Genomic DNA, 14,015 nt, shown 5'->3' on the forward strand with positions numbered 1-14,015 from the left:
TCACCAGTTTACTTTGCAGTAATGTCATGCTGTGTCCGAGGCCTCAGTAGTAGATAGGTTCCATTTGGAATTTATTATATGGTTTTCTTATCTGGAGGTCTTCACGATATGGCCTTGGCCATAAGCTGATCCTGCTGCATAAACTCCAAGATGGCTTCAGGGTAATTTCCAGAGTCTTTCAGGATATGTAATTTGTCATGTGCCTACTCTGAGGAAAATATTTTTTCTCCGCAAACTAGATGATGTACTCTCACTGTTTCAGTCTCTTGACGCACACTCAATTAAGATAAATATCATCATGTATTGTAATAGAGCTCCTTTAAAAAAAGTTGACATACAAAATCCTGATTTATGCTGCTAAGAAAGAGAATTGAACCAGACAGAATGGCATGGGCTATTGACTCCCTTCCCTGAACCCAGTCCTCGGGGCACCACCGGAGAGAGTAACACTGATGGGTCCTACGGTGAATCCACTTAACAACGAAGTCGGAAGCAGCCTGGAACCCTGGAGGAATGGCTGAGACCATTGCAGGTGGGGAGAGGAGGCAGGCATGGAGATGGTGGAGCAGGTGAGAACAGAGGGTACAGACAAGGGCAGGTGGGGGGCTGGGCTTCCTGGTTGTACATGTGGGTCCCCCCTACTGCCCTGGATGGGCACAGCTTGCTTTGCTGTATCTGGGGCTCAGAAAGAAGGGGGGAGGGAAGGGAAGAAAGAAGGTGTATTGCCTGTCCTTTGTGGAATAGCCTGCACCTATGAAAAGCAGGAACACCATACCAGGCAGAGAAAGAAGTTAGGGTGAGGATGACAAACACGCTCAAAGTGGTAAGGGAGGATACTGGAAATATGAAGAAGAAACTGGCTCTTAGGAAGAAAGGTCAGTGGGAGATATCGACCATGTAATTGATGAAATAAAGAATTTAGGAGGTGGATTAAGAAGCAGCACTATGGGCATAGCCAAAGGACAAATTTGAGGGCTGGAAAGTTGGGTCAAGGAATTCTCACCAAAGAGATAAAGATGGAAAGAAGGAGAGAAAAATGAGAGACCAGAAAGACAGTTCAAATTTGAATATCTAAGATATTGATCATGAAAAATAAGTGTAAGTATAGGTATCAACATATTAGTACCACCAAAAGACTGAAAATAGAATGTATAATTTTCACATAATGAAAGAAAATTTCTCTCCAAAAGAAGTCAGAAAAAGAAAAAACAAAAGCATAGTAAATAGGAAATGTGAAATAAGATGGCGGAAATAAGTTTTGAAATAAAAATGATTATCTAACTGTAAATGAGCTGACTTCATCTCTCAAAGGACAGTGATTCTCATGTTGGATAAAAATCATCATGATATAGCAATCTCTCATCCACAGGATACATGTTTAAAATAAAATATGTGAAAGATTGAAAATGAAAGGATGGAAAAGGAGAGATATGAATCAAAAGAAAGATGGAGGGACAATTTTAATGTAAGTCAAAGCAGAATCTGAGATAAAAATTACTGAAAGGAACAGAGAAAAATGTGTTATCGTGGTGAAAAGAGTAGGAGATCAAGAAGATATTCTGCTCAGGACTCTATATGCATCTAACAATATGGCCTTGAAATATTTAAGATGATAACTGAAAGAACTAGGGATAGAAGTAGATAAGTCAGGAATGTAGATACTGAGACCCCAAGGTGATAAAATGTAAGCAAAATAGATAAGAGTTTAATAACAGGATTAATTAGCTAGATCTAACAGAGACACAGAGGACCATCTACACACCAAATATAGAATGCGTGTTATTTTGGAGCATATGTGGACCATTCACAAAAATAAACTGCGTACTAGGCTACAAAGGAAGCTTTACTAATCCCAGAGAGTCAACATCATATGAACTGTATTCTCAGACCACCATACGATAAATTTGGAACTCAATAGCGAAAGGATAGCTTTAAAGAAGTCTGAAAACTGGGGGCTGGCCCAGTGGCGTAGTGGTTAAGTCTGCACACTCCACTTCAGTGGCCTGGGGTTTGCTGGTTCCGATTCTGGGTGCGGACCAATGCAGCACTCATCAAGCCATGCTGTGGTGGCATCCCACATGGAGGAATCAGAATGATTTGCAACTAGGATGCACAACTATGTACTGGGACTTTGGGGAGAAAAAAAGCGAAAAGGAAGATTGGCATCAGATGTTAGCTCAGCGCCAATCTTCCTAAAAAATAAAGTCTGAAAACTAAAACTCTTGAAAACAAAATCCTTAAAGAGGACATACTTTAAAAAAATTATGAAGTACTCAAAGCTGAATGACAGTGATAGCACAACTTTTCATATTTGTGGCATATAGCTAAAGCAGGCTAGGATTTAATACATTAGTCAGAAAACAAAGATTTAGAAGTAAAAGAAAAATCAAAATTCCCCTTAAAGAGCCAGGGCGAAAATGCAGTAAACCAAAAGAAATATGAAGAAAGGAAATCTTGAAGGTAAAGGCAGCCCTTAACTGTTCCTAGTGCCTCCACGTCCAGAGCACCTCTGGATAATTTCTCCAGAATTCCACCAATGAGGAAGAGAAATCCTAGGGCTCCAACCACTCTTCATACAAATTTTGGACCAGTACTCTCATTTTCAGTTGCTCCTTCATAGGAGCGTGGTACCTCAATTCTTTATCCTTTCTGAAGTTCTGCATTATGAGTTGGCTTACTTCTTTTTGGCTTTTCCCCATCCCGGTTTAAGGTTTCAGTTCTCTCTCTTCTGCTGAGTCATTACGACTTGTCAAACTCTTTCTTATATTTGGCTGGAACTTTTAAATTACAGTAATAAAAGTAGGTAGCATTTGTTGAGCATCATGAGTGCCGTTAACTCATTCAGCCCTTCCAACAGGCCTGTGAGGAATGGACTACCTTTAGACCTACTTTCAGGATGAGGAAATTGAGGTTGCGTGAGTTGTAACTAGTGGAGCCAGGACTCAAACTCAGTGCGCCGACCCTAGAACTGCCACTCGGAACTGCTGGTGTGCTCTGCCCATCTGCTTGGTTACCAGCTTCTCTCCTTTGCTCTGATTTTCTCCCTGGTACTCTTGGTCCATGTCTTACTCTTTTTCTTTCACTTTAGTGGAGTTATGGAGGGAGTGGCGATCCATGTGCGTATTTAATCCACCACGTTTAAATAGAGGTCATGAAGAGTTACTTAACTTGGTAAAGGCTATACCAAGCTCTTCAGCAAACATCAAGCTTAGTGGATAAACTTGAGACGCCTTCCCTTTAAGATTGGGATTAGGCAAGGATTCTCTCTGGCACCACTGCAATGTTAGAAGTCCTAGCCATCAGTAAGACAAGGTAAATAGTAGAAGAAACATAAAAATTTGTAATTATCTGTGTACAGTGTGGATCATCTATCATATTTCATCGATTCTAGGATGCACATTTTCACATTTGAACATGAGATCCAGTACCATCTTACAATAAATAACATGCCTGTGTAATTGGCAGCACTTTTTCTTCCTTAGTGGTACATAGAAATGCTTGCGAAAGCCCATTAGAGTATGTACTATAACCTTTTCATTGCGCTGCTGTCTGTGAGATAACTGTTTATCACAAGGCATCATGGGTAAATCACCGTGTAAGCAGCAGGTGAAATTACTGACGGAGGTTTACATCTGCCAGCAACATTGCTCTCAAGATCGTAATGGTATTTGTAGATTTCAATTAGGAAAGTCTAACATTTATGGCCTAAGCTTTCTATATGAGACCAGAAAAAGAGGAGCACGTTAGATTCTAAGTAGAAGAACATGAAGAGAAGAGCAAAAATAAAGTGGAAAATGCACCAGAAAAAGCTAGAAAACCTGTGAAATTAGGTGATAGATTTTAGAGATTAGATAGAAAAGTTAAATAGAATTGTTTAAATTCTAGTTAAAATGGTCAGGAAAGACACAAGAAGACACAAATTACCTATATCAGAAAGGAACGAGAGAGCATCGCTACAGCTCCCACAGGTGTTTATGAAGGACTTTATGCCAATGAATTCTACATCTTAAATGAAATGGATGCAATTCAGTGAAAGACACAAATTCCTAGTTAAAAGCGTTACAGAGAAAACTGCAGGCCCGTGTATCTTGGATTTCTCAAAGATTTAAGAACAAAATAATACCACACCTTATATAAACTCTTCCAGAAAACAGTGGAAGGGGGAACATTTGCTATCTCATTCTAAGCGGCTAACTACTCTGAAAATCAAAATCAAAGACTTTCCAAGAAAAACAAAAGAGAATGTGCAGACCAAGATGCCTCATGAGCACGGGTATAAAAACTCATACAAAATATTAGCAAATGAAGTTTACCAGTAGATAGAAAGGATCAAGTGTTATGGTCAAGTAAGGTTTATCTCAGAAATGCAGGGTTGGTTTAACATGCACACATCAATAAATGTAATTCATTATATTAGCTGAATCGAGAAAAACCATGTGAGGGTCTCAATAGATCAGTAAAAAAGATTTGTCTAAATGAATGACACCCATTCATGTCAAACCAATTCAGCAAACTAGGACTAGAAGAGAACGTTCTCAAGCTCATAAAACCTGTAGCTACCATTGTATTTAATAGTGAAAGACTAAATGTTTTCCCGAGAAGACTGGAAACAAAGCGAAGATGTTTACTCTCACCGGTACTGTTCAATATTGTACTAGAAGTCATAGTCAGTGCAATAAAGCTAGAAAAAAATTAAAAGTCATGCAAATTGGCACATGATTGTCTACATAGAAAATCATGGGGCTGGCCCTGTGGCCGAGTGGTTAAGTTTGCACGCTCCGCCTTGGCGGCCCTGGGGTTTCGCCAGTTTGGATCCCGGGCGCAGACGTGGCACCACTCATCAAACCATGCTGAGGCAGCGTCCCACATAGCACAACCAGATGCACTCACGACTAGAATATACAACTATGTACTGGGGGGCTTTTGGGAGAAGAAAAAAACGAAAAAAAGAAAATCATGAGAAGTATATAAAAACATCACTGGAACTGATAATTCATTTTAGCAAGGTTCCAGGATATAAGATCAATACCTAAAAATCAGTTGCATTTCTGTATAGTAATAACAAATAGTTGGAAGTTGAAATTTTTAAAATGTGATTTGCTGTGTCTGAAATTCTGAAATACTGGGGGATAAATGTGACAAAATATATGCAAGACCTGTGCACACAAAACTGTAAAACATTGCAGAGAAAAATGAAAGACCTAAATAAATGGAAGATTATACTGTGCTTATGGAGTGCAAAACTCAATATTTGAAAGAGTTAATTATACCCGACTTGATCTATAGATTCAGTGCAATTCCAGTAAAAAATTCCATCTTTTTTTTTTTTTTAAGAAATTAACAAGGTTATTTTAAAATTTATGTAGAAGTGCAAAGGGCCTAACCAAGACAATTTTGAAAAAGAGGCACATTGGTTTATTTCAGGACTTAACCTAAAGCTACAGTAATCAAGACTGTGCTCTTGGCATAAGGATAGCCATGTAGTTAATGGAACAGAGTGTGGAGTCCAGAAGCGGACTCACGCATGTGTGGTCAATAGATTTTGGACAAAGGTCCAAGATAATTTGATGGAGAAGGGACTGTCTTTCCAACATTGTTGAACAATCTTGCTGGAACAGCTGGCTCTCCATTCAGGAAAAACAAAAAACCCCACAAAACTCCAACCCTTATTTTACACTTTACAGAAAAATTAATTTCTGGTCTTCTACATATAAAAGATAAAACTATAAAACTTGTGGATGAAAACATAGGAGAAATTGTTCATGATTTGTTAGACATGACACAAACAGCTCAAACCATTAAAAATTGATATATTGAAGTTCATCAAAATTAGAAACTGCTCTTTGATAGACACTTTCAGAAAATAAAAAGACAAGCCACAAACTAGTTGAAATGATTTACAATATAGGTCTGACAAAGATCTGTATCCATTATATATAAAGACCTTTAAAAACTCACCCATGAGAAGACAATACAAATTTTAAATAAATGGCCAAATGATTGGAATCGATGCCTTACGAAGAAGCTGTATGAATGGCTGATAGGCACATGAAAGGTGCTCATTATGTTGGCAAGAATGTCGAGCGCCTGGAACTCTTACATCGCCAGTGGAAATGCAGAATAGTACAACCACTTTTGAAAACAGTGTAGCAGTTTCTAATAATCTTAAATACACACATAGCACACAACCTGCCAATTCCACTCCTGCGTATTTACCCAAGAGGAATGAAAATGTGTCCAACAAAGATGTGCACAAGAATGTCCATGGCAGCTCTCTTGATGGTATCCCAAACCTGGAAACAACCCCAGTGTCTATCCACAGGTGAATGGATAACCATTCGTGGTACACCCATGAACGTATTACTACTTACCAATAAGAAGGAGCGCGCTATTGACACACACTTGAATAAACCTCAGAAACATATTGTTTGAAAGAAGATAAACACAAAAGAGTACAGTTTGTGATTTTGTGAAGTTCTCAGACTGAACCACGATGAGAGAAAGCAGACCTGGCTTGCTGGAGCCACATATAGGGATGGGATTGATGGGAAATGGGACGAGAAACCGTTTTGGGGTGATAGGGTTTTTCTACGTGCAGATTGTGCGTTGGTTACACAGATACACATTTGTCAACTGTTTCAAACCGGAATCTTAAAATGGGTGTGTTTTATTGTATGCATATTACACCTCATTAAGGTCGATTTAAGTGTTTTTAAATGCAAAATGTTGAGTGAAAAACTAAGAAACAGGTTTAGATTTATACTACAATACTTTTTATAAATTAAACACAAAAAGTACAGTGTAGAGTTGAGCTTACACATAGGCTTGTATTAAAATATCAAAGGGCACACACACGTTTACTAGATGTGGTGCCTGGGGGGTGTTGAGGAGGGTTGGGGACGCGGGGGAGACAGCTGAGAAGGCACACGCCCGTGCTGACGCGCCCGAATGGAGGACTGTGAGCAGCTGCCCTGGACGCCTGAGGCCTTAGAGGGCCTGCTGTGAGACAGACCAGACACGCAACCCTTTGTGAGACACCTGTGTTTTAAAATCATGTCTCCTTTTATTTTTTTTAAATATCAGCTGACCATGTCAAAGTACTGTGCCAAGGCTCAATGGAATCAATAGTGATAAAAGCTAAGAAATAATGTTTACTGAATTACTCCCTAAATATTGACCAATTTGACCAAATTTTAGTCACCTAGGGCCTTTTGAAGATCAGTTTATTAACTAAGAAAAAGTATTTCTTAAAGGAAGATTTTTCAAAGGGCAGGCTGCCTTTTTATTTTTGGTTCGTGTTGGGGCTTATTTATCTCCTAGTAATTTACTATTGGCTCCCATTCTCTGTTTTCCTCCAGTGTTTATCTAACAAGAGAACCATAGAATGCATTATCTTAGATGAGATCTTGCTAGACAGTTTACTGAATGCAAGCGTCTTCAGTGAGAGTTTGAGTACATCAGTCTGTAATGTGCGTGGAAGACTCAAGGGTAGCAATCGTGAACGGAGTATTCTTTTAACCTAACAGGAGTGCTCAGAAGAGCGTAAAGATGATATGCAGTTTAGCTCACAGTGGGGCTCTTACAGCCACTGAGTTATTAATATAATTCCAGGAAATCAACTTCGGGTGAAACGGTACTCATGAAATAGCTTTCCACCTCTGCCAGCCTCATCCCTACCCGTCCCCGTCCTCCTGATTATCTTTGCCAAGGGAGGAAAGTCATTTGTCCTCTGCTGTTTTGATACTGTCTTCACTATGTTCCAAATTAGTTTTAATCCGTTTGAAATCATACCTGCAGAGCAACTAAATTACATCACATTTTATAAAACAATTACTTGTTAACTGTTTGTGTGCCTATTTGTGTCTTTTTATTCACCTTCTGGGCATTTTAGTGGTCTTTGGCTCCTTGTCTGATTTGCGTGCCTAAGCACGCGCACGCGCACGCCCACGTGTGTAATCAGTAGCATTAAGTCATGTTACTTTCAAAAATGGTTAATGCATACAGCTGCATACTTAAGAGTGGACGTTCATGACCCTTAGGGGATGAAAAAGCAGTCATTTGTTTGGTGTTGCACTGGGCAGTGCATTGCATAAACCATTTTCATTCTCATTTTACTTGTGCTAAGATGAAATTGGCGATCCCTCTTAAATAGTATCTTCCTTTGAATACCAGAACCACGTGACCACATAAAACCCATGCGGATGGTAGGGTAGTGTCTGCAGCATTGTTTTAAAATGGTGTAAATTAAGCCATGAGGTGTCAGCCTCTTCTCTGGTTTTCTTACTTCTTGTCATTCATGCCTTGACATCCACATACTTGATTTGGAGCCGCTTAACCCGGCTGCAGAGGCCACGTGGAGGCACCACGAGGCTGGGCTTGACACCTGCCTTTAGTGACGAGAGCTGTCACCATACTCACTGGAACAGCCTGATGTTTGCTTCTTCTGAGATCGAGTTGACCGTGTGAAAGAACAGCTGTCTGGTCAGGTAGCCTCGTAAGTGTTAAATTATAAAGATTCGTGAGTCAGAGTCCCTGTCTGCCAGGAATAGAGATGCGCACACGCTTGTCAGTGCTGCTCTTGGAGAGGGACAGGAGAGCCACAGATTCCTTGTGCGTGCCTTGGGGGCAGGCAAGATCTTCACCATTGGGGGTGTCATCTGTGCTAAACCTCCTCCGATGAGTAAAGTCTCACTAAAGCGAGAAAGTGAACAAGGCATTCTGAGCAGATGGTCTGATCCCGGTCATAGGCCTGAACCCATGTTTGGGTGATGGCAAACAGTCCAGGGTGGCAGAGACCCTGAAGTCTCTGCAGGAAGGGATGGTGACCATGAAGAGGTCAATGACTGTGAAGCTCAGAGGTGGGTCTTATTCTGTAGGCAACACCTGCTTTGTGACGATAGGTGCCGTGCCAGGCCTGGGGTCTGGTCTCCAGAGCCAGTGAGGTATGTTCATCTCTACCCCCAAGGAAGGTAAAGCCTGACTCAGAAGACATGTACGTAGATCAGCAATAGGGTGACACGGTGCTGCTAGAAATGTGCACAGAGTGCTTGGGCACACCAAGGAGCAGTGTCCCCAGTGTGGGCTAGGCTTGGAGTGGCCATAGCAGTGGCTCTCTGGTGGACACAGAGGCTTAGGACACCTGGGAGCTCCTAGCTGGCCTGTACTCAACCCTGCCCACCATCAGAGTGAATGGTGGCTGAGTTTGCATGTGTAACTCATAAAGGCTTTTCAGGTCATTCTGATGCCCTCCTCCCATTAACAAAACAAAAATAAAGAACAGCCTAGTTAAACAAATGGGCCTGGGATGGAGAGGTGGCTTGCAGGTAGAAGAGATCTGAGGGCTGAGTAAGGAGTAAGGAGAGGCTTTGACGTAGGCACTCTGTCATGACATTTAGCTAAGTCCAGAGGAAAGAAAGGATGGGAGCCATACGAAGGTGGGTTCTTGGTTGATGGTGGGAGTTTTCTGTTGTCGTAGTCGTCAGTTGGTTTTAGGCATGAGAGGCTTACGCAGGTGTGTGTGATGAGAGGAAAGCACTTCAGAGGGAGAGCTTGACGCCTTCAAGAGAAATTATTTCAGTGGGATTCATTACGTGGCTTTGATGCAGTTGAGGTTACTCACAGAGAGCATGTAAGTCGAGAAGAGGGCCAAGAATACAACAGTGGGAGAGCGCACCCAGAGTGGGGGAAGGAGCCAGCCGGAGAGAATGAGAGCAGAGGGAAGGCAGGTGTTCAGATGGGAGAGCGTAACTGGTCGCTTAAATCTCTCAGAAGCTCTCTGGTTGAGGATTGGGAGAGGGCATTTGAATTGACAGTTAGGAGGTCATTGGTCACCTCTGACAGTTCCAGAAGAGCTGTGCGAGCAGCGCTCAGAATGCAGCGATTGACTCCAGGAAGGAGAGGTGACACATACGTATGTACCACTCTGACGGGAGCTCAGTGCTAAAGCGGGAGAGAATCAGACGTTCTCTTTAGGGGGAAGATGTGAGATTTAAGGAAAGGCGGGGTTGGTTTAAGTTAGATGCTTTTTATGAGTTCTCGTTTTTAATAGGCAAACGTGTAGACTGGAAGGTTGGTATCTTGTGGAGACGAAACGTGAAGAGAGGAAGCAACTGAGGAGGGTAAGTCAGAACCATGGGTTTAAGGCCTTAAGAGCAGGGCACTTTTCCTCTTAGAAGAATACAGACAAGCTTTGAAATGGAAGACGATGCCGTGAGAGTTCATGGTGGTGGCCTAGGTAAGGCAGGTAGTCTGCTGAAATGGCGTGGGGCGGTGGGAGAGGGAGGCCTTTGAGGAGGTGAGTGGGATGAGATGGTCCCTCACAGAGACTGGGCAGCAGTGAGCATCTGCTTGGATCTTGAAGCCCCAGGTGTATTGTGAAGCCAGTCGGCGGAGTCACATGATTCGCTGGGAGCAATGCACAAGTAGAGTAAGTGTAGGGACCCAAACAAACAAAAGCCAGATGTTTGGGGTATTCCGTGGGTGACAGTTGGTCAGAGGGTAAAGAAATTATGGACTTTGGTGAGAGTGTCATTGGAGTGGTTGAGGGGGGTTTTAGACTGAATTGGGCTGGGAGAGACAAGCCAAGGGGGATCCATTGGTTTGGAATCCAGAAGAAGCCAAGGATTGGAGGTAAGGATGAGATGGGGTGGGGGCATGGAAGATGAAATTGAGGTGAGAGAAATTCAAGATCTTGGGGGTAGAAGAGTTCTAAGATTAGGATGTGGCTGCCCTTGTACATGGGTTTTGGGGTCATTGGAATGAGTCCTACGAAGGGAAAAGGAAGGAACTGTGTTGGATGGGTCCTTGATGTGGGTGTTAAATTCAAGAAGGATGATGATGGGACACTGAATGGAGAGGAAGTAAATGAGCCAGACTCTAGACAGACTCTATGACAGCGACTTGGAAGGAGGGAGGTGGATAGTAAAACTGAGCAGAGGACGGTAGTATGATGGGTGGCATGGGCTCAAAGGAGGCGATTATTTTTTAAAAAGAAAAAGAAGTTGAAAACCTATGTTAGAAGTGGCCGTAGGAAGCCCTGCCTACTACTCCTGAAGTATCGGGAGAGCTTGAGAAAAGTCGTGTCGCTAGGAAAGGGAAGCCAGTCAGACACTGGAGAGAGTTCTCGGCGGGTAGGGAACATGAGCAGCTGTGGAAGGATTGTGGAGAGCAGTCACAATGCTCGAAGAAGCACTGAGGGGCAGGGCCGGCGTGCACAGGAGGAGGGTATGGGAGAGCACTGCTGGTCATAGGGGCTAGTTCTGGGTCCAGGGATGAGGCGGCCCCCTTAGGAGACCTATAGAAGCTTCTGGAGAAGTTGACAGTCAAAGCTGCAGAGTCTGCCTTCCCCAGCCAGGGAGGCTGGTAGAGCTGCTGCTGGGCCAGCAGAACCAGGGAAGGCCCCGTCTCCAGGGCATGAGCAGGACTGCCTTGTGGATGAGGCGGGGCAGGCTGGGGATGTCTTCAAGTACCCTCACCATGCTGTCTCTTGTGTTCTTCACATGGGTTTGTAACTCTTTAACAGTACATGTTTGGTGCAAATATTTTAAGTTTTTGCTAAAATTAATTATAAAATTAGGGATCAGATTTTTCGATCATTGCTGTCTTTATTTGAGGATAACATCTCATCAGTTGTGAATACAGCCTATTTCCTATTATTCAGGAAGGCGTGCTGCGGTGCACCGTTGGTACAAAGCTCTTAGAGGTCTGGACTCCCCACAGGAAGATGTTCGAAACATGGTTTATTCGCTTCCCTCTCGGATGAGTCCAGACAGGGCTTCGGGTTGTCTTGAGCGTTATACACAGTATCAGGCAAGAAAATACTCCCTCATCACCTGTCTCTATTAATTTCATTCCCGTTTGCTCCCCTTTTTCTCTAAAAAAAAATAAGTAAAAAGAGAAAGAAAAGGAGCCTGTGGAGTCGAGGGAGAGGAGACCACAGGTGTAAAGCAGTGGGAACAGCCTCTGGAAGACGGGATGGACGTGGTCGCCTGCTGTAATGTGCAACACGAGAGAATTTTCCCTGTGGAATCTGTGCGGGTCGGCCATCTCTAGTCACTCAGGGAGAGCAGGGCATGGGAGGACGACCCAGTAGAGAAGCGATTCCCCCAGCTTTCACTTCCAAGTGGATAGATGCGAAGAGCCGAGAGGTCATAGTTCCCCCTTGCTGCAGAACCAAACTTACTAGACCTGCATTTGACATGCTACTGTGTGCCTCCAGCTGACTAAGTCAGTACAAGTCTTTGTCTTTGACTTTGCTCCCTAATATCACATCCCAAACCTGGATAATCCCCGGTTCTCGGAAGCCCTCATTGGAATGGGCAGCCCTTGGAATGCTGCAGTCTCAGATTTCCCGGTGCTGGGTTGACACCGCTCATGGAGTGACTGCTTGTGGACCTCACTGTGACCAGAGGGACACTCGGCAGGCACTCAGCTGCATTCCTTTGCCATTCCCTGCCCCTTCCCGAGGTGCCCTGTTTCCCTTCACTGGCTGTCAGGACCTAGCCCAAATGTCGGTCCCCATCTGAGCTTCCCCTCCAGCCCTCCTCCTCGGCCGCCTTTGTCCTTCTGCTTTAGGGCTTCAGCTGGCCACAGTGCGTGAGTGCTCATCAGAAGGCAAGGGACCTCATTTTGTTTCCTCCAAGGCACCCAGCTCTAGCACTGTGACTGTGTATAGCAGAATGTTCTAGAAGTCATTATTAAATAAGTGAGCAAAAATTTTTTCTTAAGAGGAAACTACTATTTTATTTCATTTTTATTATGTACCAGGTACAAATTAAGACTTCTTGTTTTTTTAATCTCAGTAATTCCAATTTTATAGGTATCTTAGCCTCATTCTGTAAATGAAGAAAACGAGATGTAAAGAAGTTAAATAACTCCCTGAGACCAGTACAGTTCGCAAGTGGCAAAGCTTCAATTGGAACCCAGGCTTTCCCGACTTGGGTGCTGTGTGCTTTGTTACCATTCTGCCGCTTAGTAATTACCCCTTACTTGCCGTAATAAGTGCAGGTCTTCTGAAATGACGCGTTCTCAAAGAGTGGAAAGCCCTCATCATGGGATACCGGGAGACACGGAGAGCGCTCCACAGGTCTCTCATGTTAGAGAAGGCAGCACCCGGGTGGGGCATGTGGCCAAATCGGTGACGCTCGGCAGCACTCCTCCCACACCACACTCGGCACAGGCAGCCATGGATGCCATTTATTGCTCTGGACATTGGGGCTTCACCTGCAATTTGTCACCAAAACCCTCTGAGGGATTCTGTTAGAGTTGCAGCCTGTGGGAATTTTTCTGTTAGCACAGCAACTCTGCAAAATGTAATAGAATGCCGCAGTTGCAACTAAATTCTGCTGTGGTAAATAGTGTCTTCTGGCAGTAGGTTTTAATATCTGAGGTGGTTGTTGAGGCCGTATATTCTGTGAGTGCATGGAAAAGCAGTCATTTAAAATGTCTCTTCTTTTTATGGGTCAGTTTTTCTTGTTCTTTCTCACTCCCTTGCCGATTGTTGAGTTTGAAGTTTGTTGGGAAGGATCTCCCTTTGTTTTGATTTATGCCGGTACTTTGCTCCGAGGCATGCCACTGGAGGCGTTTCCCACACCGAGGATGTTGTTGGAGCGGTAGCTGATGCCTGGCCTGGAGGCTGGTTCCACGCCGAGCTTCTGCAGCCCTCCATTCTCAGCTGGTCGCTGCTAAATGTCGTTTGGTGTTGCTTCCTCTGGCACAGGTCTCCCCTCCTAGCGGTGCTCTGAACAGACCAACAGGACAGATATGTTGCCCGTCCGGGACATGTTGTCATTGTGGGGCTGCCAGTAAGTCATTCTTTCTGGAAGATGCAAGCCGGGCAGCGGCGTGTGTGTTGTTGCACAGCAGCGCTCTCTTCAGATGGGTTGACTTGGCCAGGTCCCCTCCAAACAGCTCTGGCTGCGGTGGCTCTGTCCTCTCCTGCCACGCCAGACCATGGCGACGGGCCGCGGCTGCACGCTCTGTCGGCCGGCACGGTGCCGGGACGGGCTCTGCTCAGG

The 14,015-nt window shown here is 43.8% G+C and overlaps 1 protein-coding gene across 5 annotated transcripts in view; it reads left to right on the forward strand.

Annotated features, from left to right (window-relative positions):
• Positions 1–14,015, forward strand: part of RPTOR (regulatory associated protein of MTOR complex 1) — a 394,844-nt gene that overhangs the window by 190,058 nt on the left and 190,771 nt on the right. The window lies entirely within an intron of this gene.

Source organism: Equus quagga, chromosome 11 (assembly GCF_021613505.1).
Source record: "Equus quagga isolate Etosha38 chromosome 11, UCLA_HA_Equagga_1.0, whole genome shotgun sequence".
Taxonomy (NCBI): domain Eukaryota; kingdom Metazoa; phylum Chordata; class Mammalia; order Perissodactyla; family Equidae; genus Equus; species Equus quagga.